Genomic DNA, 24,242 nt, shown 5'->3' on the forward strand with positions numbered 1-24,242 from the left:
CATGACCCTGTCTATTTAGTGGGCATAAGGGTGCATAAATCCCCAGGGACCAATGATATATATCCCAAACTGTTATGAGAGACTATGAGGTGTTTACCAAGGCCCTGGCAAATATATTTAATATTTTGCTGGTGAGAAGTAGAGTCCCAGATGACTGGAGAATAGCTAATATGATTCCTTTGCTCAAGAAGCATAACAGGAAGTGCAACATTTCTGAAGAAGGGTCTAGGCCCAAAATGTCAGCCTTCCTGCTCTCCTGATGCTGCCTGGTCTGCCGAGTTCATCCAGCTCTACATTTTGTTATCTGCAACAGGTATAGGTCAGGTAATTACAGACCAGTTAGTCTAATGTCAGTAGTAGTAAATTATAGGAAAAATTCTGAAGGGCAGGAATATTCAGTACGTGGAAAGGCAGATATTGATCAGAAATCGTTGATGTTAGTTTCATTAGAAGAAGATCCTGTCTGACTAATTTAATTCAGTTTTTTGAAAATGCGACTAATACTTTGATAATGGTACTGCCTTTGATGTGGTTTCTAAGTACTTCAGCAAGGCCTTTGACATGGTTCCACATGGAAGGCTGGCCAGAAAGGTAAGAGCCCGTGAGTCCAAGGCAAGTTGGCAAATTGAATCCAAAATTGGGTTACAAATAAGACGCAAGCAATGATGATTGAAGGTTGTTTCATAATTGGATGCCTGTGGCCAGTGGTGTACTACAGGAATTGATGCCAGGACCCTTGCTGTTTGTTGTGTACATTAATGACTAGAATGTGAATGTAGAAGATTCAGTTAGTAAGTTTCCAGATGACTTGTGGTGAAGGGCTAAAATTGTTGATAATATTCCACAGCTGCATGACTTTGACTGATTTTTGTGAAGATTCCTGTATATGCTGAAGCTTGGACAATCAATGTGTTTTTCTGTAATGTAGTTGTTTTTTCTGTGACTTGCTGTGTGTTATGTTGTATAAGTGAGAGCATTTCATTCCAAGTTTCTGGAATTCACCTCACACTGTGCTCATGAACAGTGCCAGGAACAAACCTATAAGCCTCCGGATCATCTGCCAATGGAGGGGTCCCCGATATGCGGGAGGGTGTGAGGCTCATTGCTTTCTTCTCCTTCCTTTTCATCTTCATTTATTACTTAGTAAGTGTTCATAATTCAGTCTTTTATTTTCATTTCCGTTTCCATCTTTTATCTTTATTCAATAAGTATTCATATTTAAGCAAATTGCTGTTGTTGAGTCTTTTCTTAAGTACATTTAACTGAACCCAGAAGAACCCTATGATATACCCTGTGATTAAAGATATTTTTGGTAACAAAGATAGTATTTGGGAAAATGTCTAAGAGATGGGAAAAGCAACCTAATGCTCCGGAGGCCTTCTGTATTCCAGGGTGGAAGGCAGCAGACTCTGGATTCGGGCCTGTAGCTAATATGTTAACACAATTAGGAACCCTGAAAGGCTGGGAGATAGTTATAACTGGAAAAAGAGAAAATTGGAGGCCAGGTTTTTGTGCTGTGCAAGTGCACTGAACCTGATAAAAGTGTTAACTGTTTGTGGCCTGGTTTGAATACACATTTGTTTTCTGTTTGCTAAATGTTATCTTGCACCATTTGTGTGTTTTTGTTCCCTGGGGCTCGAGATCTGGGAATAGACCATCGAATCCCTACAATGTGGAAACAGGCCCTTTGGCCTAATATGTCCACACAACTCTTTTTTTCTCTTTCACAGATGCTGCCAGACTTGCTGAACTTTTCCAGCAACTTCGCTTTTGTTCCTGATTTACAGCATCCACAGTTCTTTCTGTTTTTATGTTCATACCAACCACAGAGCACCCACCCAAGCCCATCCCCCATAACCCACCTAATCTACACATCCCTGAAGCATAACAGGCAATTTAGCATGGCCAATCCACCGCACATCTTTTGACTGTGGGAGGAAACAGAGCACCAGGAGGAAACCCACACAGACACGGGGAGAATGTGCAAACTCCACACAGTCACCTGAGGGTGGAATTGAATGTTGATCCCTGGCACTGTGAGGCTAACCACTGAGCCACCGTGTCGCCCATACTTTGAGTTTACTTTGCATTCTGGGAATATATGGTGATCTGAAATTGTATTGTGTGTCAGTCTCGTAGAAGAACAAGGCTGGTTAATGTAATGGCCTTTTAAGAAACCACCTGTGGTCGCGTAAAGCTAAAATCTGTGAAACGTTGATTCAAAAATTTGGTTTATGAAACTTGGCGAAAATTTACCTTTTGGAATTAGCTCTGTATTGTGTTTGGACTTGGGTAAATTTTAGTTCCAGAAATTACCATGTTTGGAATTTCATTTTCTGGCCAGAGTGAACTTCAATATATTGTTTTACATCGTGTTTTAATTCTTGCTGATAAGATTGGCTCATAGTTATGATCCAAGATCAGGGACATTGGAATATAGAAAATGCAACTCCTTTTGTGCCAGGAGTTTAGAAAAGGCAGATATGATGAAAGGATGGGTTTTTCCTTCCTTCTAAGAGGATGAGAGATGGATGATGTAATTACATGCAAGAGTTTATGTCCCACCCCGTTTTTGAATTTGTAGGAGGACTTATACTTATCAACACATTCTTTTTGACATAGAATAGATGGAGCTCATATCTTTTTTTAGAAATTGAAAACACTGAAGGCTGAACCTGAGTGCATATTTTCAACAACGCAACATAGTGATGGCGGAGGAACCCTCAAACCATCAAGCCATTCATCAACAACATATTTCATAGTTGGGGGTGTACTATGGAGATATCATTGTAGTGAGTGTCAGGAATCTTGAAATTACTGAGCTTGGGTTCATTTATGCACATAATGACAAAAATTATATTAAGACTCAGTGCCCTGCTTTTCTAAAGCATTTGGACTGGATGTTTACTTGAAAATCTAAAGGGATTCTGGGAAATGATAAAGTGCATGTTCACATTCGAGTGGTTTCAATGCATGAAAATTGTTAGTGACTTTCGGGGGTAATCAGAATATTGAATTTCGACAAATTTACATAGAGGTAGCTCAGATAATGAGAATAAATTATCAAGTAATATTCAAAACAATGGGGTCATCTTAGAGAAAGAACAAAGCATGTTGTGCCTGAATCAAACAGAAATGTTCGACTTCTGTTTTAAAATATTATAAGATTATGTTGCATGGACCACAAATCTTTACAGATTTCTGGAATTAGATATGGCTGTAACAGTTAATTTATGAAATTGGATGAGGTGAAGCAATTAAGCGTGGAGACTGGTGGCAGAAAACAAAAAAAAATTAGAATAATTGGTTGAAGTTGCAATTCAGGTTAAAATCTTACAGTAGCGAAAAGGTGGATTAGATGACAGCACAAAACTGAAAGCTTTCCCTTGGTGATGTTGGTGTCCTTGTCTTTCCTTTTAAGAGAACTGATTTGGTGATCAAGCCACCAATCGAAGCATTGGGACCATATCTGGAGAGTTAAGTAAAACCTCATGAATAGAAACATAGAAACATAGAAGATAGGAGCAGGAGGAGGCCCTTCAAGCCTGATCCAACGTTCTTTACAAATTGTTGCTGACCTTCCAAATCAAAAGGCTAATCCCGTTTTTTTTCATATAAACTTGCATCCCATTCACTCTAAGTGCTATATCTATTTGCTTTTGAATACATTCAATATTTTGGCATGAATTCTGGTAATGAATTCCACAGAATCAGCAGTCTTTGGGTGAAGAAATGTATCCTCATCTCTGTCCGAAATTGTCTACCCTGAATCCTCATGCTACGACCCTCTACTTCAGGACACACCCACCATCAGCAACTTCTTCCTTGCATCTACCCTGTCCAGTCCTGTTAGAGTTTTATAAGTCTCTATGGGATCTTCCCCCATTCATTTGAACTCTAGTGAAAACAATTCTAACCTCGTCAATGTCTCATCATATATCAGACCCACTATCCCTGGAATCAGCCTGGTAAACATTCGCTGCACTCCATTGACAGCAAGAGCATCCTTCTTCAGAAAAGGCGGTCAAAACTGCACATAATATTCCAGATGTGGTCTCACCAAGGCCCTGTATAACTGCAACAACACATCCCTGCTCCCACGCTTGAAACCTCTCACAATGAAGGCCAACATATTATTTGCCTTCTTTACTGCCTGCTGCACCTGCATACTTACCTTCAGCAATTGGTGTGCAAGGACACCCAGGTCCCACTGTACACTTCCCTCTCCCAATTTACAGCCATTCAGGTAGAAATCTGCCTTCTATTTTTGCATTCGAATTGAATAACCTCACATTTATCCAAATTATGCCACATCTGCCATTGATTTGTCCTTGGACCATTTGTTAAGATCATATGGGAGTCAAAAATTGCATGACATGATTTTGGGATACCGATGTCTGTGTAAAAATGTGAATGCTACCTCAAAAGTCACAAACATGAGACAGTGAAGAACATGCACTGAAAATTGGGTCTCGGTCATGTACACGTACTTGACAAAAGAATTAGTGTGGCTTGAAAGAGCACAAAAACATAATTGAAATGATAAGACACTGACATATAACCCATAGAGAAACTGACTTTAAAACAATGAAAGTAGTATTAGTGAAAGAGGTATAAGAAGAATTATGATCAAAATAAAATGTGTGATTGGTTAATGTGTCAAAAGTTTACAGAAATGAAAGAATATAAACTCTAGGATGAGTAATATTGGATTGAGTGAAAGGGCCCATCAGATGGCATACAGATACAGCTTGAGTGTTTATGTGATGCAGTGTTTAAAGCAGTGAGTGATGTTGTAATGTGTTAGGACAGCTGGTGTATGTGAAAGAAGGTCGAGCTAAGACTCAGGAAATGTCAGAGTCTGTGGCAAGGGAGCACCAGGAAAAATAAAAATGGGAAGCATAAGTTGAAAGTAAAGGCTGATGAACACTACAGCTTTTGTTTTTGATCCCCATGTATATTGTAGCTCAAATGGAATACTTGCATATGGGGGTAGTTAACACTACATGATACAACCATTCATAAAATTGGCAAGGAAGGAAATATACTGAAGAAGTGTCCTCAAGATGGATACAGATGAAGAGAGCTGGAGAAATTTTGAATCCATGTATAATGTTATTTTACTGTATTTGGGTGAAGTGATCCATGGATAGGAAACTGGAGGATTAAACAAATACACAAAATAAGGAATAATATAATCTGTAATATACTGAATTTTAGACAAAATTATGTAAATAGACTAACTGAAATAAAAATGTAGATGATATTCTGATCACCTCAGTAGATGGCATGGCTTGCAGTTTCCATCCCGGCCTTGACTGTACATCAGTGCTGGGATATACATTTAAGGGTTAGTCTTCAAAGGCCACTGCAATTCTTAGCTTGATGATATGGCCTATTGTTGTTCGAATTAGTGATGGTTATTTTAATTGTAGTTTTGATCTTCTAGTGTAGGTGAAGTATTCTTATTACATGTTCTTGCACAGCTATCACCGATTTGTGTCTGCATCTGAAATTGTAACGTATGCTGTCAAATATCATTGGGGTGGATTGCAAAAGATGGTCTGAAGGGTTAAAATCGTTGATGACATTTGACAGCTGGATGATCTTGAATGTGTCCTGTGAACATTCATGTACATGCTGAAACTGACATACTCAACTTGTTTTTCTGTACAGTAGTTGTTTTTCTGTGCCTTGCTGTTTGTTACGCTGTATAATAGACAGAGTTTTGTTCTAAGTTGCTGGACTTCATTTCAGACTGGGATTGCACATGGTGCCAAGAAAAATCTTAGCCTCCAGACCAGCCACCAATCGAGGGGTCCCCGATGTGCAGCAGGATGTGAGTCTCATTTCTTTCTTTCCTTCCTTTTTCATCTTCATTTATTACGTAGTAAATGTTCATAGTTCAGTATTTTATATTTCCTTTGTTTTCCATCTTTTATTATTACTCAAAAATTGTTCATATTTAAGCAAATTGCTGTTGTTGAATCTTAACCACATTTGACTGAATCCAAAAGAACTGCTTGGATACACCCTGTGATCCAAGGCAAAACATGAAAATTGATGGCGTTGTTGATTTTGAGGAGGATGCTCTCAGGCTATAATCTGATATTGATCAGCTAGTACATTGGGCAGAACAATGGCAGATGGAATTTAGTTCCGATAAATGCAAGGTGATGCATTTTGTGATGTCCAATAAAGAAGGGATATACATAATGATAGTTGGTCCGTGGGGAATATTGAAGAACAAAGACACTTTGGTGTACAAATCCATAGATCACTGAAGGTGTCAGCACAGATAGACAGAGCAGTAAAGAACGCATGAGGTATTATTGACTAGATTAGTTGGAGTGTAGGATATAAAAGCAACGAAATCTTGTTTCAACTTTATAAAACATTGATTTGGCCACAAATGGAATATTACATATAATTCTGGTTGCCACACTATCAGATGGATATCATTGCACTGGAAAGGAGCAGAGGAGATTGACCAGGATGTTGCCTGGGATGAAAAGTCTCATTTATGAGGTGACATTGGACAGGCTGATTTTGTTTTCCTTGGAGCACAGGTGGCTGAGATGAAATCAAGTTAAGGTATACAAAATCATGAGAGGTATTGAAAGGATAGATTATGAAAATCTTTTCCCCTGGCAGGCATGTCTAAAACCATAGGGTATAAGTTTAATGTGAAAGACCACGTGGTTCAGAGGAGATCTGACACAACATTTTTTTTCACCCACACGGTGAAAATGCTTCCTGAGGAGTTGGTGGAGGGCAGTATTCTCTCTCTCAACAGCTAAGAAGCACCTGGACGAGTTCTTACAATGCCAGTGTGTAGTAGTTTATGGAACAAATGCAGGTAAGTAGTAATAGTTTCATTTGATGTTTCTTAAGTGTTGAGAGAATACATGCCCCCACCACTTTCGCAGGGACTGTGTTCCATATAGCTACCACTGCCTGGGTGAAAAAATATTTGTCTTAGATTTCATCTGACTTATGTGTTACTCACCTTAAACTTAAGCATAGACATAAAGGGCTGAAGGACCTGTTTCTATGCTCTATGACTCTATTACAGGTTGCTGGGATTCCAGATTTTCCTGCTGGAAGGCCCTATTCTGGGGTAAAGGTCGGTCTAACCCAAGCAATTAGCCAAAATGACATGGAAACCAAGGCAAGGTGGCCCAGGCCTGGGCCCACTGAAAGGCGTGTCTTGGCCACATTTTTTGAGCATTCATATGATGCTTTATAAATCCAACAATCAGCCTCAGTCTTAGTTGTAAACTTAAGCCTTCTCCACCCATAGAAAGGGGTAATCAAAATCAATGCTTGCCCAAATTTTGGACATTATCTAGAGTCCTCCCCCTACAACTTTCCCCAACTTTGTAACCTTCCATGACATCAAACTACCTTCCAAATCAAACTTAAGCCTCTGAACATCCACTACTTTGACTTTTATGAAGGTTCCTAGCATCTGTTTTAGTTCCTTGGCTATTCCCATTAATTCCATAGATTGTAAAGGACTTCTAAAGTCCACCTGCCTGATAATAAATCTATAATATCTGACATCGTGCCTTTCAATTAAGGTGACTGATCTTTACTTCACACTTTTTCCACAAATTGCCTGCTTACAGAAGCTGAAGCAAAACGCTTCCCCATGCGACTTGACCATATTTTGCCAAGCCAGTTCCATTTGGGAGCACAAAACCTAACTCATTGCATCCATCTTCAAGATAATATAAATTTACATATTAGAAACAAAGTGTATCAGAGGGTCTAATAAGATCGAGGAACTTAAGGAAATTAATATCTAATGTACTTTAGGAAAGGAAATCTGCCATCCTTATCTGATCTGGTCTACATGTGACTCTAGACCCACAGTAATGTGATTGGCTGTTAATGCCTTCTGGGCAATTAGGGATAGGCAATAAATGTTGCCTAGCCAGTGATGCCCTCATTTTGTGGGTAAATAAAGAAAAAAACTCAGTGATCAGGCTTGGAAATGCCACTTCAATGTAACCTCACCAAATATGGAAAGCAGATCTCTATTGCTTGGTGGATGGATTTTAAGGTCAATGTATTGTAACAATAATGAATGAAGGCAATTATCATTTGTATCATGATCTCTAGTTTTATGAATCTGTTAAAATGATAAGGAAGCAATTATGTAACAAAACATGATGTGAAAAAGCAAAGTAACAGATTTATTTTTCTCCAAACTTGGATATTGTTGTTTGAAAACAAAGTTTGAAATAACTGAAATGTTAATTTTTTTTATCAGGTTTACAAACTTATACAAGTTTTAATTTAGCTATTTAAGATCATTAACTAGAATGATCTTATTTAAATCATAATATTGCATAACATGAAAGGGCATTAACATATTTCTTGTTTAAGTTATATCTGTACCAGCACTACATTAACAAGTCTAATTAACTCTTTAGATTTCATCTATCAACACGTATGTTAAGTACAATCAATTATACAAGAATGACTTCTTACAAATGTTTGATGATTACAGTCAAAGGGTTAGAGAAAAGTGTCAAAAGGTAAAAGATTGTCATCATTCATGATAATCTGGGGATGAGCATTGAGAAATGGGAATTTATTGAAATTTGAATCCACTTGGGACATCTGACACTGACTCTGAACATTATCCAAGCAACTTCTATTTCCACTTTAGTAATGGATCTTTACTTCCAGAGATACATTCAACACTTTATCGTATGGTGGAGGTGTAAGGTCTTTATGGATAATTGCACTGTCCAATGCAATTTGAGTCATGCTTTTCAGTTTGAGCCCAGATGCAATCTCATTCACTGGTTTATGATGATTTGGGCTCTCTTAAGTAAAAGAGAAAACAACGAGCCATTACAATTAATAATACAATACAACATCAGTCAGCTGAAAATGTTTGTATGTTAACTCCTGTGTAGAAAGGTGCTGGCTCTTGTCGAATGCCCAGTGGATGTGTAAATCTGTTGACATGGAGTAGACATGATAATAATAAATAGCCAATCAATTAATTTAAAAGTATTTTAAGCACATTTGCTGCAAACCCCAGTAATTGTCAATGTCTTCAGGAAAGAAAGGGGAAATTGATTTGACAGTGACAGAAAAAAAATCCCATTTTCATCCATCAGCTTTTTTATCATTCTCCTAAAAAAAACCCACAAACCATCAAATATGTACAATGGCAAGATATCACATAATCTCAGAGAGGTGAGGACGTCAGTGCGGTTAACGTTTTGTTATGTAATTGCTTCCTTATCATTTTAACAGATTCATAAAACTAGAGATAATGATACAAATGATAATTGCCTTCGTTCATTATTGTTACAAAACATTGATCTTGAAATCCATCCACCAAGCAATAGAAATCTGTTTTCCATATTTGGTGAGGTTACTTTGAAGTGGCACTTCCTAACCTGATCACATTACTTAGCCTAAAAGGTCGCAACGGTCTTCTTATGAAATACAACACAATGTGTCTTTGTATATCTTTTTGTTAGACTTAGCTTCGTGCTCAATGTAACATTATCTGATTTTTCATGACCTCAATAGTTGTTTGAGAAGATTGTCAGATAGAAAATTGGAGCCTCATGTCTTTCTCTGAGCCATTGCTTTGTTGCACAAAATCTTTGATGTGTGCTTTATAATAATATGCCTTTTCATATTGCAGCAAACTCTTGTATCAGACTCGCTACTGCTGTGATCAAAAACCTATAATCCAGACAACCTTATTAGTTCAATTATCTGCCAATTTATTTAATAATCCATATGTGCCTATCTTTATAGTGTATGGGTTCACTCCTGCAATTTATCCTTCTAAAATGTTCCTTCTAAAAGGAACACTGAGAAAAGTAATGTTTTTAAGAACACAGTTTCAACCTATTCTGTAGAAATTACTGGTTTTTCTTTGTTTTGTATTAGAATAAAGTAAAAACATATCAATATTATTAAATATGTCAGCTTGTTTTATGAAATCACGTGGCATAAATAACTCTGTCACAGAACAATAAATCAGGATGAGATTATAAATAAAAAACTGTTTCAGTACACAGGTACACAGGTAGAGAAAATGCCAATTGTTGATCAAAGGAATTCTCCCTTTACTCAGAGAGTGGTAAGGGCGTGGATCGCCCTGCCTGCCAATGTAGTTAACTCAGCCACATTAGGGGCATTTAAACAGTCTTTGGATAAGCAGATAGATAATGATGGAATAGTGTAGGGGGAGGGGGAGGGGCTTAGATTAGTTCACAGGTCGGCGCAACATCGAGGATTGAAGGGCCTGCTCTGCGCTGTATTGTTCTATGTTCTACGTTTTATGAATACACCTTACAACTTTACTGACTCGATATATTGAACAGTTTAGAACAGTTGTCAAAGGATTGTGTTGTCAAGTCAATGCACTACTGCTAAGTGTTAGAAATGCTTGCGCAGTTCTTTAATAAATGCAAACATAATCCATCAGGGCTTTGCTGATACTTCTCTAATTTCCAACGTGCATGCAGCAGCATCAATCAAAGTTTAGGCAGTGTGTGTATTGTGTGAGTTCCAAATTGTAGCCTTGGTTCAAAGTTTACAAAGATAAAACATTATTCATCCTCACAACATTTAGCTCAATTAACCTCTGAGTAAGCCAATATTCACTTATTATATCTGACAGGACAAATCTGCAATTAATTGGAATACTCTCATTATTTTACATAGCTTGCACAAAGCAATTTCAAAGGTACTTGAAATTTCTTGACATAATTTTCTTTAAATTTATTTTCATTTCAAAATTTGAGACTTATTTTATCCTTTGCTAACAAAACTTTGCATATAAAATACAATCCTTTTCATATGGCTGTGAAAGGTAACTTATGAAAAGATGACATACAAGTTATCACAGATTCTCCAGCATCTGCAGTTCCTGCTATCTCTAATACAAGATACACACAAGCTTTAGCATTGTGTGACTGGTTCTCATTAGCATAAGAGCTGACATGATGGGTTAGTCATTGATTTGTTCTTGAGTTCAATATGTTTGAAGGTTTTCTTGTAATCCTAGTCCTTTCTGAAATATTTAAAAGTTTTTGAAGTCCACTTGAAGGTTCATACTTTTAAAAAATTATTTGTTGCTCGAATCTGCTGGCTAGGCTAGCATCTATTGCCAATTCTCATTGTCCTTGAAAAAGGGGTGGTGAGATGTCTTCATGAACTGCTGCAATCCTATTGATATAGACAGTTCCAGGATTTTGACCCAGGACTTTGGTTGGCATGGTGCCTCTGTGTTCAGCACTGCTGCCAGTCCAATGCCAGGGACCCTGATTCGATTCTGGCATTGGACAAGTTGTGGCCTGAATCCGGAGTAGAGCAATATGAGACACCACAGGGAGATTGTCAGATTTCATTGGCGTTTCTCAAAGAGGACAACTCCTCTAACTCATCTAGTACAGTTGAATTCAGTTTTAAGCTGTAGTAGAAATACATTTTCTGTTGCTTTGTACAACTGAGTGTACATCGGTAGGATGCATATTTTGCATCTTGCAGCCTCCTTTACCATTTGCTCTAACACGAGGCTTGTGTCACTTTGTTTATTAAGTTAGTATGGAATTATGTATGCATGATATGTACATATCAGTGAAGAATTACTGTCACAATGATTTGTTTTAATGATAATTTGTAGGGAGGGATGCAGATAGTGCATTGACAAGAAAAAATGTGTTTTCCTTGCCTTTTGCCATCTGCCATCAATTTTTTTTTTGGTCAATTTATCACTCCTGCCTTTGACATCTTGTTTTATTCTCTCCCACTCCAACTCTTGTGACCTCCCCACTTGCCAATCACTCCTGAATATTCCTGATCTTCCCCGACTCTTCCAATTGTTGTGTTGCGTCACATGGTTTATATGTCAGTAAATCTTTCAGAAACATGCTCATGCCATCATCATTATAGCATAGTAAATGACCTGAAGGTATAAAGATGCTATGCTCCATTTTTAACTTGGATCACCTTGAAGAATTGCAGTCCACTGGAAGTATACCATTGTCTTGTAACTCATAGCTATTATACACTGTAGTGCATAAGGCATGCAATGTTTGTACATTATAATTAGTTATAATAAGTGTCTGCTATTTACTCAATACTACAATGCTCACACCCAGTTTCTTATGTTACAAGGGTATAACATAAGCGTTGCCACCTCAGGTAAAAGTGCTATATTAGAGGTAAACTCATAACCCAATTTTTCCCTCTGATTCCACAGATCTCCCTTGGAACTCATCTGATTTCCCTGGCCCCTAGATTTTGGCTTCTCCTCCAGCCCTTGATATGTGTTGTGTTCTCTCTGGCTCCAATCTGTGTTCTGGTCTCTGATGTGTGCTCACTCCCAACTTTTGACCAACTCTTTCCTCCATTTGATACAGCTGGGAATCAAAGATTTAAAACATTCTCATCTGGCTCTTCTACTAAATTTCATATGGACTGACAGGAATGTCTTTAATCCAATTACTGTTTCTCTCCCTGCAGAAGCCATGGGAACCATTTTTTACACTCTCTATTTTCATTTCTGATTCATGATGTTTTATTTTATATTATTGATAAGGCATTTTCCATGGATTAGGTGTCTTTTTCAGGAAAGACACTAATATTCTGGATATGTGTGTAGGGTGGGTTCGAATTGTTGATGATATTTGACAGCTGAATGACCTTCAATAAGTCCTGTGCTGGGTGACTCACATTCCAGTATGTGCCAAAGATGGCACAAGCAACTTGTCTTTTTCTGTACTTGAGGCTCATGGCACTGTACGAGAGAGAGGGATTTGCTCCAAACTCTGGGACTTCCCCTTTGAGTGGTATCATGAATGGTGCTAGGAATGAACCTAAGCCTCCAGACTAGCCATTGATTGAGGAATCCCCAATGGGCAAAAGGGCATGAGACATCGATTTTTTTCTCTTTTCTTTTTCATCTTTTTATTTACTTAATAAATGTTCATATTTATGTAAATTTATGTTGTCGAGTCTTCTCTTAACTACATTTAACTGACCCTGAAGAACTGTTTGGATACACTTTGTGTTCCAAGGCATTTTTGTTCTTGAGGATGGGATTCAGGAAGCTGTTTAAGAGAAGGGAAAAGTACTGAACTAAAATTGGCAATTTGTGTAATTTTGCTCGTTGGTGCTTGTTTCTGGGGATGCTTTAAGTCAGTTTGCATTTTGGGAATCTACGGTGAGTTAAAACTGCTGTGTGCCTGTATCCCTGTGGAACATGTGTGATTAAAGGTATGTCCTTTTAAGAAACCATCAGTAATTGTATAAAGCAAACATCCGCAAGAAATTTTTGATTTAAAACTTTACCTTTTGCAATTGGCTCCATGTTCCTCATTTGGCCAGAGGCAAGAATCTTGGGTAAATTTTAATTCCAGAGTTTACCATGTTTAGAATTTCATCTTTTTGGCTGAAGTGAACTTCCAAATATTGTTTTAACATGAGTGAATCTTTAATTTTTGTTGCTAAGATTGGCTGATTGTAAATTTACTTTGGTGTAAAAATATTCAAGTGATAGGGATATTGGAATGTTGAAAACACAACTCTGTGGGTGAGGAGTTTAAAAAAGCAGAATTTAGCCAACCATTTAACACACTAATTTCCCTGCAGGAGGTGGAGAGGTGGAAAACATAATTATGTGTAAGAGCTTATGCCACACATTCTTTTTGAATGCATATGAAATTAATACTAATTAACCCATTCTGCATGATGTGGAATTGATGGAGTTTTTTTTTTAGAAATTGGAAGCACTGAATGCTGAACCTACTTACAGACTTTCAACATCGCAACAAAGTGATGGATGCAGCGTCCTCAATCCATCAATAACATATTTCAGTGTTGGGGAAGTACTGTGGAAACATTAAATGAATTGTGCATTAGGAATTTTAAAGCATATACATTGTTAGTGGCTTTGAGGGAATAAAACAGAGCTTGCAATTTGGAAAAATTTATATGGAGACATACCAAATATGGAGGATGAGTTATCAAGTAACTCTTTTAAAAAAATGTGGGTCATTTTATAGAAAGAACAAACTAAGGATCTTTTGCCTGTGTCAAGTTATTGTTTGACTTCTATTTTAAAATAGTATGAGTTTATGTCACATGGACTACAACTGTCTCCAGATCTCTGGGATTAAATATGTGGAAATAATTAAATTGCAAAATTAGATGATATGAAGTAATCAAGGATTAAGAACACTGCAGAAGAAAAACAAATTAGAATGACGGGTTGAAGCGGCAATTGAAATTAAAATGCTTTATAGTGAAAAGGAACTTTAGATGACATCACTAAACTTTTTTATGGGATCCCTACTGTGTGAAATCAGGTTACCTGGCCCAACAAGTCCACACTAACTCCCAAAGAGCATTCTGCCTAGCCTCACACCCCTATCCCTATATTTCCAATGGCCAATCCACCTAACCTACACATCCTTGGACACAATGGGTAATTTAGCATGGCCAATCTACCTAAACTGCACATCTTTGGCGTGTGGAAGGAAACTAGAGCACCTGGAGTGAAGCCACATAGACATGGCGAAAATGTACAAACTTACACAGGCAGTCACCTGAGGTTGGAATTGAGCCTGGGTCCCTATGCTGTGAGGCAGCAGTGCTAACCACTGAGCCACAATTCTGTCCCCTCCCTTTCCCAAAAGCTGTTAGCCTTTTTTTTGTAATGTTTGTGTCCTTGTCTTTCTTTCTGAGAAAGACTGGATTTAATGATCAAGTCACTAACCAAGGCATCGAGACAAAACGTGGAGAGGAAAGTAAAACCTCATAGATCATTTGGTAAGATCATAAGGGAGTCAAAAATGTGTGACATGGTCTTGGGATACCAATGTAAATGTGCAAAAGTGAATGTTACCTTGGAGGCAACAAACATAAGGAAATGCATGGTAGAAGAAAAAGCTGCAAAGATGAATGGATCTCAGACATGTACATGTACTTGGTGAAAGGATTAGTGTGGCCTTGAAAGAGCACAAATACATAATTTAAATGATAAGACACAGACGCACAGTCCGGAGAGAAAGTGACTTTAAAACAATGAAGTAGTATTAGTGAGAGGGATGTAGGAAGAATTATGATCAAAATAAAATGTGTGATTGGTTAATAAGCCAAAATTTTGCAGAAATGAAAGAGTATGGTCTCTGGGAGGATTAATATTGGACTGAGTGAAAGAGCCCATCCAATGCCATATAGGTACCCCATTCTGAGCATTTGTATGATGCATGTACTCCAGTGTTTAAAGAAGGAGGTGGAATTGTAATGTGTTAGGGCAGCTGACGTATGTGGAAGAAGGATGTGAGCTAAGGCTCAGGTTGTGTAGGAGTTTGTGGTAAGGCAACACCAGGAAAAATAAAAGGTGGGAAGCACAAGCTGAAGGCTGAAGGTAAAGGCTGGTGAGCATTGGAGTGGTGTTGTCTGATGCCATGTTATGTTGTAGCTCAAACGGAGTACTTATATATGCAAGTAGCTATGACTCAATGATACAATCATTCATAAAATTGGCAAGAAGGGAAACATATCAAAGAAGTATCCTCAAGATGGATACAGACAAAAAGAGCTAGAGAAATTTTGATTTCATGCATGATATTATTTTATTGTTATTGGGTGAGGTGATCTGTGGATAGAGAACTGGAGGTTAAAAAAAAGCACATTAAGGAACCTGAATCTGGAATATACTGCATTTTGGAGTAAATTATGTAAATAGGTTAACTGAAAAGAATGCTGATGATATTCCGGTTGTCTTAGTCAGGTGGTCGTAGTAATTAAAATTAAAGTGCACAGAAAGATCCAAACACCAGATCAGAAAAGAATTGACTAACGGCCAGCTAGTCTGGCAGTCTCTCTTCTCTCTCCGTCTTGCACATTTTAAGGGCCTTCATCATGTGATCACCAACAAGCAACAGGAATGGGATCCCGACCCCAGCATGGGATCTGGAACAGATTAAGGTCACATGTAAATATATGTGACGCGGTTGCGCGGTTGCTGTAATTAAGAATAAGATATCAGTGTAAGCATGAAAACGTTATTCCTCTGTGGGCTCCTATCAATTTTGATCCTATCAGAGACAGACAGGCATGTGTTGAAATGGGGGTTTAATGTTGAAACGAAATGCTGATTCCACCACAGCCTTAACAGTATATCACTGATGGGATATTTTTAAGAGTTGGCCCCCAAAGGACACTGCGATCATTGATTTGATGATATACCCTATCATTGCATTATTCATATTGACAATGGTTATCTTCATGTTAGTTTTAATTTTCTGGTATAAGTATAATACACTTATTATATGTTCTCGTGCAGATATTACTGATTCGCATCTGCACCTGCAATTGTAACATGCTGTTTCAATTATTATCAGAGTAGGTTGTGTAGGGTGGTTTAGAATTGTGGATGATATTAGACAGCTGCATGATCTTGAATACGTCCTGTGATTGGTGACTCATATTCATGTATGTGCCCAAGACAGCACAGTCAACTTGATCATGAATTGTGCCAGAAATAAGTTTAAGCCTCCAGACCAGCCATCATTCAAGGAATCCTGGTGGGCTGAAGGGCGTAAGACTTATTGTTTATTTTTTCCCTTCCTTTGTCATCTTTTTGTTTACTTAATAAATGTTCATATTTAAGTAAATTTATGTTACTGAATCTTCTCTTAATTACATTTAACCAAATCTGAAGAACCATTTGGGTACACTTTGTGATCCAAGACAATGTGGAATAAATTACATGTATAACTTTCCAGGACAGTTCAACATTAAGTTCTAGACCTTCATTCAGATACCACTGAAAATAGAGTAAATTGATTATTGTTGTTGCGATTCTGTGACATAATAACTGACATAATTGAATAAAACAGCATTATGACAACATTATCACATAAATTGTGAGCTTCACATCAGTATAAGCAACATTGCACAAATGTTTGACTCAAGTTATAACTCCAACCCAACTTAAAACAACTTACAATTCCGAATGAGTCTTCAAATCAATGTAGTTCTGACAGCTTTTCTGAATCTCACCCACTTCAGGATGTCTGTACTGCAGTGTTTATTTTTCCTTAAAAGTGTTGAAACATTTTGAAAACTTGCCATCATTCAGTCAGAGATAACAAGGTGTAGATCTGGATGAATACAGCAGGCCAAGCAGCATCAGAGGAGCAGGAAGGCTGACATTTCGGGCCTAGGCCCTTCTTCAGAATTTCTGAAGAAGGGTCCAGATCCAAAACGCCAGCCTTCCTGCTCTTCTGATGTTGCTTGGCCTGCTGTGTTTATCCAGCTCTATGTCTTGTTAAGTCAGATTCTCCAGCATCTGCAGTTCCTATTGTCTCTGAGGCATCATTCAGTCAGTTATTTTCTCCAAAAAAATTACCACATCAGCGTGACAAACCTTCATGACTTTGAATGAAACAATTAATCATCATAGTCAACAGAATCAATAATTTGTTGGCTTATCTGCATTGTTGAACAAGGGCCTACTGCCCACAACTTAATTCTGGTGAAGGCAGCAAAATCTGCAAGGTTCAGCTCCCCCACAATTGCACCTAATTAAATATTCTTATGGTCCCCAAGCAAAAATCCAGAGAGAGCAGAAGATACTGCATTGCCTCAAAGAGGTTTCATTCCCATTGATTTAAAATGTCTACTGCATGCTTCAACTCTAATTTGCATTCTTTCTACAGTTTGTTTAAACATTGAACAGGTTCACATAATTAAATACAGAGCAATTGTATACAATTTCAACAAGAGAGGCAGGAAAATACATTGAGAAACATAATTAATGTCTTAAGTCAAAGTCTTTTTTCAGAACTTCTGTTCTAATTCCAGATTTCCAGCAACTACATTATTTTGCTTTCGTAAATTCATTCAGTCATTTTGGGATGCTGCTCAATGTCTCATCTTCGTTAAAAAAATGTCATAATAGAGATGTGCACTGATTGTAAACTATTTTATTGTGTTCTCCTCCCAAACACATTTACTTAATTAGGTCCATTATCTGATCTCAAACATCTCAGTTTACATGAGCTGCATGAAATGATTTTTACTAGTGTTACATTCATTAATCAGAACTACATCGTCATTATTAAAAACTGCAATGATAAGGTCATGACAAGCTCCATGACAGCAAGACAATTTTACAGACTTTAGCATTTTCAATATAAATGACTACCTATGGCAAGGAGAATCATGTAAATTAGTCTTGTTTATAATCTAAAGATGTCACAAGGTTCCTGCTGGCCAATTAAACACTTTTGAAGTGTGGTTAGTTATCATTTCAGGAAAAGTAGCTGAACAACCAGGAACAGAAAATTAGGCTTTTTGATGAATTGTTTATGTGGCAGTAAATTAAGGTATAAGTTGCAGAACACTTCACTGATATGCATATTATTTTACGGCTATCCTGAGTTTTGTATTTTGTTGAAAGAATGGTTAATAAGGAAGAAGTATTTATGAGATGAAACATGCAAGTTGAACCTTAAAGTGGTTTAACAAAAATTGTCACGTAAATATCAAACACTAAGAGGGAGTTTAAAGTTGCTAGAAGGCTCCTTGAAAATCTTCAAAGCAGTACTAGAAGTGAAAATGATTTCAAGTAATGATCAAACTGAAGCCATAGGGTATGTGATCCAGATCTTTAAAATGTTCAAAGATATTGATAATATAAATGTCTACAACTTTTTGACTTTGATCTTGAATATAGAAGTAAGGATTAATTGCTACAGGACATAGATGATTTATTAATTCCTGTGCTGTCATGGGGATGAAATGTTTTCTGAACAAGACCAGGACAGGGTTCAAAATGGAGATGTGAACACAGACAAATTTTATGGATTTTTTTTTACTAGTTTTTTGAGGATCAAGGATTCTTTATGCAAAACATGCGCTTAGGGATTTAATGGCGCAGGTCAGAATCAATGGCAGAGTGGATTGTAATGATTTGTAGGAGGAGCAGACTTGGATGATTGAAAGCCCTTTTTATTCTTAGTTGTTCCAGGATCTAATTTCTAGAAACAATTTCCACAGCATTCATCGCTTAAAAGAACAATGAGTCTCAGAAGGTAAAGACACTCATCAAGTTTGGGAACAATTGCGTGAATGTTTCTTTTTAATTATTAGCTGACAAATTAATGTGCAAAAACAAAATGTGGGAGTGAAGATGCATGACTGGGTGCACTAATGTCTTGTGCCTTCTGACAAGAATACAATGGCGAGTCTGATCTACTGCAGTACAGTGTGAGGCAAGCTACTCAAAGCCAGACAGTTTACATAAATAATTTCAAATTACTTTGCTGCAGAGCAAAGTTTAATGTACACTCTGAAACCAAGAGATTCTAGCTTGCAACAAAATCAGACCAGTCCACGGTGGGTATCAGAGCTAATTCATTCCAAAAGTGAATTAGTGGTTCCTATTTTCGCAATTTTTCTTTCACCTATTGCACTCTCTGTGTGAGGTTTCCGTGTGCAGTAGTGGGATTTCTTTTATGCTGCATAATCTGTTAATCTTTGTTTAGAAATTTTAATGTAAACAATATGAAATAAATTCCAAATTCAGCCAGAACTAATTGCCTTAGTGCTGTTTGATTTTCAGCCTGAAGGACAGCATCCCTTGACATTCATCAAACAGCTAATTAATTCTGCTTTGCTAATGGATCTAATTGCCAACAGTGATGAATATCTTAGTACAATAGGGGTGTAAACAGGCTGGCAGAGGTGTAATAAATTTTTGAAGTGCTTTCCTTCAGCTTTTTTCTCATCCATCCAACTTGCTTTTCATTTCGGTACCCAGGAAGATCCTGTGCAGAGCATGTTTTTCAGAAAGCACTCATCAGTACTGATTCAAGTCTAACTTGATTGTTCAGAGTAAGACACATATCTGCAGACAATACCTTTATTGTATAAGGTAATGTTTATGAAGAGGTTTGTTTCATGTTGCATTGGTGTCTGTCTCCATCCATTCTGCTAATGTCACACATAGGCTGAGTGGAGACTACTAGTTCCACATTGACTTTAGGAAGTAGCAGATGCTCCCAAAGGTCTTAGTAATTATGCCTGACCAGATGTAACTGTACTTATTGCTTTTATGCAATATATCTTGTTATCTAGGAATGGTGCCACTTCTATGGATGCTCTACAGTGGTTCGTCCTCTCCCACTAGTCACTGGATAGGTCTGAGACAAAGCAAAGGTGAAGGAAGATCAATGGCAGCAAACTACCTCAAATAATTCTTACATTGTATCATATTTTGGTAAAGTTGGAAATTACTGCAAGATGTCAACAATGGTCATCCGTGAAAATACCGCATAGTAGCATCAGTGCAGATCTGATCTCAATCCTGAGGAGAAGACACAAAATGTAAGGTATTTTCGTCAGGTCAGTCTGCCACTTTAAAACCAACATTGCTTTAAAGAGTCAAAGGCAGTCAGTCAGCAGCTGAAACAGGATCACTGACAGAGAGAGAGAGACAGCAGCAGCATGGAAATAGCAGAAGGGCAAGCTCAACACTCAAGCAATTGTGTTATGAAACTATTAACAAGCTGTGGGGCAAGAGTGTGGGCTTGGTAAAAATAGAAAATCCTGCCACACTTAGAAAATACAGAGTCTTTCATGAAGGTGGCTCTGTGATGTGCAAGTCAAGGTTAGAAGAGCTAAAGCTAGATGTACCTAAGGGAAATGGGAATAACTTTATGAAGAAATGCACAAAAACTACAAAGAAAGGCAAAGGAAGATCTCATCTGTCACAATGAGCAATGCTATCATCGACAAGCACAGGTGCAAGAATCAGTGAAAGGACAAGAAAGTAAATGTACATTGGGGCTATAGAATCAGGAGGGCCTTGGAATTTATTTCAAGAGTAAATTTAGAGCAAAAATGAGAGGAAATTTAAAGAAATCAAACAGAAGAATATAGCAACAAAAGAAAATTCAGGAAAGAGCAAGTGTGTCTCAAACATGATTTTGTTAGGAAGTTTTATAAATGCTGTAGTTAGAGAGCTAATTTTAAAAGAGGCATGGAAGAAAGTGCTTGGAATTGTAGACTATGAATGGTAAGAATGGTAATGAGGTGTAACCTCAGTGTGGACTTCCAAGATGATTCTAGAGTGGTCTCCTGGCCTCAAGAGCGTCAACGTGAAGTCTGGAGTGGTCTGAAATCAAACACCCGATGAGGACAGGAAGCTAGGGGCCAGCGTGGACTGTGTTAGAAGCACTATTGTTCTGTGCTTATATTTTTCTCATTTCTAATTTATTCCTACATCTGTAATACTAGATATTTTATTTATTTAGTTTTCTTTTCCGAAGAATTCGTACTGAAGAATCTGCACCTCGGTACCTTGCACCTAAGATGGCACCATACGTGGTGGCTTGTAACTGTAATCATTTGAGTACATCTGATAATAAGGAAAATAAAGCTAATTCAAAATGTCCATTTTACCCAGGAAGAAGCAGCAAAACACATTCTTGTCAGTAGTAGGCACACAAACCTTAGAACAGATGATCTATCACCGTTTTGAGCATGAAAAAAATGGAAAACTAAAGTCAGCATTTCAAAGCTACAGGCTTACAAAGAAACATTTGAAAAGTTTAAAAACTGTAAATCACTCCTGGACACCCACTTAATACAATTTAAATCTTTACTGGAAAATTTAATACAACAATGTAGTGGTGCAGAGTTCTAAGAAAATACCAGGAAATAAAGGGAGTCCTACTGGCAGTCTAATATGCTGTATAGGAATTTAATTTAAAATTTAAAATTTTGAATATAAAAATACAAGATTAAGGAACGTATTAAATAAAAACAAAATTGTGATGATATAGGCTCAAACCATCATCACAGTAATAACATTAATAATCATAGAACTATAAAATTGAAAAAAAAGATATAAGATGTTGTTGCATCTCCAAGGTAAGAGAACACAACATTGGGCTTTGTGAAGACAGTTCTTCAGGTATAGCATTGCCTCAACATTAAATATCAAGGACAGAAGTAACACACAGGTAGAGAGTTGCTAAGAAAGGAGAAGGCCGCACTAAAAGACATTAATATTGGACAGCACTTTCCTTTAAAAAAGATAACTAAGGATTTGAGAAAGGAAATTGATAATCACATTGTTTCTTTATTCATTTTGCTGGACATCCTAATGAACTTAGCTTGATATTTTGCTCGAATGCAAGCTGTAAAACAATCAGCCTGCATCTGCTATAGAATTACTTAATCTTTGAGGCTATTTGGGACAAATGGCATTGAGATCATATCAACTTAAAACAGATCCAAAGTAATAAAATTAAATATCCTATTATGTTGAAATGGCAAGGGAAATCATGCTTCCATCAAGATATAATGTCAGAAATTAACCTTAAAGGATATATGATTGGAATTCTTAGATGCAGAATTGCTTCAAAATTAAATACTAAATCTCAATCTGGACAAGCAAATGCACTATTGTAATTGGTAGGTCAACATCAGATGAAATTATTAATTGTTAAGATTGTAAATGAAGGCACAGATATATTTCAAAAACATTTGACATGTTTGATCACTGCTTTAACCCAAGACGAAATGTAAATCTTAACAGGGCAAAACTTAACTGAACAGTTCTGGGTTTAGGAGAATCCTTAGACTTCTTTAATGGCTACTATAGATTACTGAAACGTTGTTGCTCTGGATCTTTAAAATCAGATTTCATAAGAGGTTGAATTGTTATTGGCTGGCTAATGTCCTTTAAAGAAGCAAACAATATCTGGTCAGGGCCCAAAAAAATGTGGTAAACTTTCCTACTGCCCTTTCTCCTCAGGTTAATGAGCAGTTTGTTTTAGGTAACAATAGCTGGCCGTACTCGTAAATGTGACATCCCAAGAAAATTTTAAAAAAGACCAAGGGGCACAGAATACTGGGACAGATAGCATTAGAGTCAGAAATAATAAGCTGGCTTCAGAGTAATTGAGATACTAACAATGTCTAAATTAGGGTAAAAGTGCATGAGTGTGAATACATAGCATTTGGCAATAAGATTAGTGAGCTACAGGCGCAGATTACCACACACACACATATATGATGTTGCAACTAAAAAAGAGACCTAGCTTCAGGAGAGATAAGAAAGGAAGAAAGGGGGCAGTATTTATTAGGGAAAATATTATACCAGAGAGAAAGGATATTCCAGAGGGCTCAAGGACAGAATCTATTTGGCTAAAGTTGAGAAACTAAAATGTTTACATTGAATTACTTGCAGTAATCTTAGGCCACAAACGAGTGCATAGGATGTAGGGGAACAAATTTGCAAGGAAATTACAGAAAGGCGCAAAAATTATAAAGTAGGTTTCATAGGGATTTTAATTATCTGAGATAACAGTAGTATACAGGACAGTGGAGGACAAGAGTTCCTGGAGTGCATTCAGGAAATTTTTCACCTTTAATACTATATCAGTAAGTTTCCAGTCCAAAGAGATGGGAGGCACCACTGGACCTGAATCTTCAGAATAACGTAAATCAAGTGAATCAAGTGTATGTAGTGAAATATTAAGGTGCCAGAGATCAACGTACCACAAGGATTTGATTGATTATCGAAAAGGACAAGGAGCAATCCAGATTAATAATAATTCATTAGGTGAAAGCCACATTCAGTGAATTCGGAAGTTCACCAGACTTGTTCCTGGTTTGGTGTGAAGAGAAAATGGGCAAACTAGGTCTCTTTTCCCCATAGTTTTGAAGAGTGGTCATGTTAAACTTACAAAACACTTAAAGGGATAGTCAGGATAGATACCAGTAAGGTGCTTCCCCTAGTTGGGGAGCTTAGAACTGGTGGATACAATTTAAAATAAAGGTAATGCTGCTGAGGTCAGATATGAGGAGAACTTTTTTTTTATTCAGATAGTTGCAAACCTTTGGAATACTCTACCACAAAAGGGATGTGAAAGCTCTGTCTCTGTATAAATTTAAGTTAGAGATTGACAGATTTCTAATTACTGTTGGCATACAGGGTTATGGGGATGCGTTAGGTAAAGCTCTTTGAAGTGTTCATTTGGATAAGATTGTACTGAATGTTGGAAAAGGCTCAATGGGCTGAATGACTTACTCTTGTCGTCATGTTCCTACAGATTTTCTTTTACTCACTAATGGGAAGTGGATATTTATTGCCTACACTTAGTTACTTATGAGAAGGTGATGGTGGATTGGCTTCTTGAACTGCTGTAGTCCATGTGCTATTGCTA

The 24,242-nt window shown here is 37.3% G+C and overlaps 1 protein-coding gene and 1 long non-coding RNA gene across 2 annotated transcripts in view; one reads left to right on the plus strand and one right to left on the minus strand.

Annotated features, from left to right (window-relative positions):
- The window catches only part of LOC125453891 (inactive dipeptidyl peptidase 10-like), a 1,598,661-nt gene that overhangs the window by 1,350,835 nt on the left and 223,584 nt on the right, over nt 1-24,242 (minus strand). The gene's annotated exons all lie outside the window — the stretch shown is intronic.
- Nucleotides 1-24,242, plus strand: part of LOC125453893 (uncharacterized) — a 53,113-nt gene that overhangs the window by 20,281 nt on the left and 8,590 nt on the right. The window contains exon 2 of the long non-coding RNA XR_007247894.2: nt 5,758-5,839. This is a non-coding gene — a long non-coding RNA (uncharacterized LOC125453893). The remainder of the gene's footprint in view (nt 1-5,757; nt 5,840-24,242) is intronic.

This window comes from Stegostoma tigrinum, chromosome 7, assembly GCF_030684315.1.
Source record: "Stegostoma tigrinum isolate sSteTig4 chromosome 7, sSteTig4.hap1, whole genome shotgun sequence".
Taxonomy (NCBI): domain Eukaryota; kingdom Metazoa; phylum Chordata; class Chondrichthyes; order Orectolobiformes; family Stegostomatidae; genus Stegostoma; species Stegostoma tigrinum.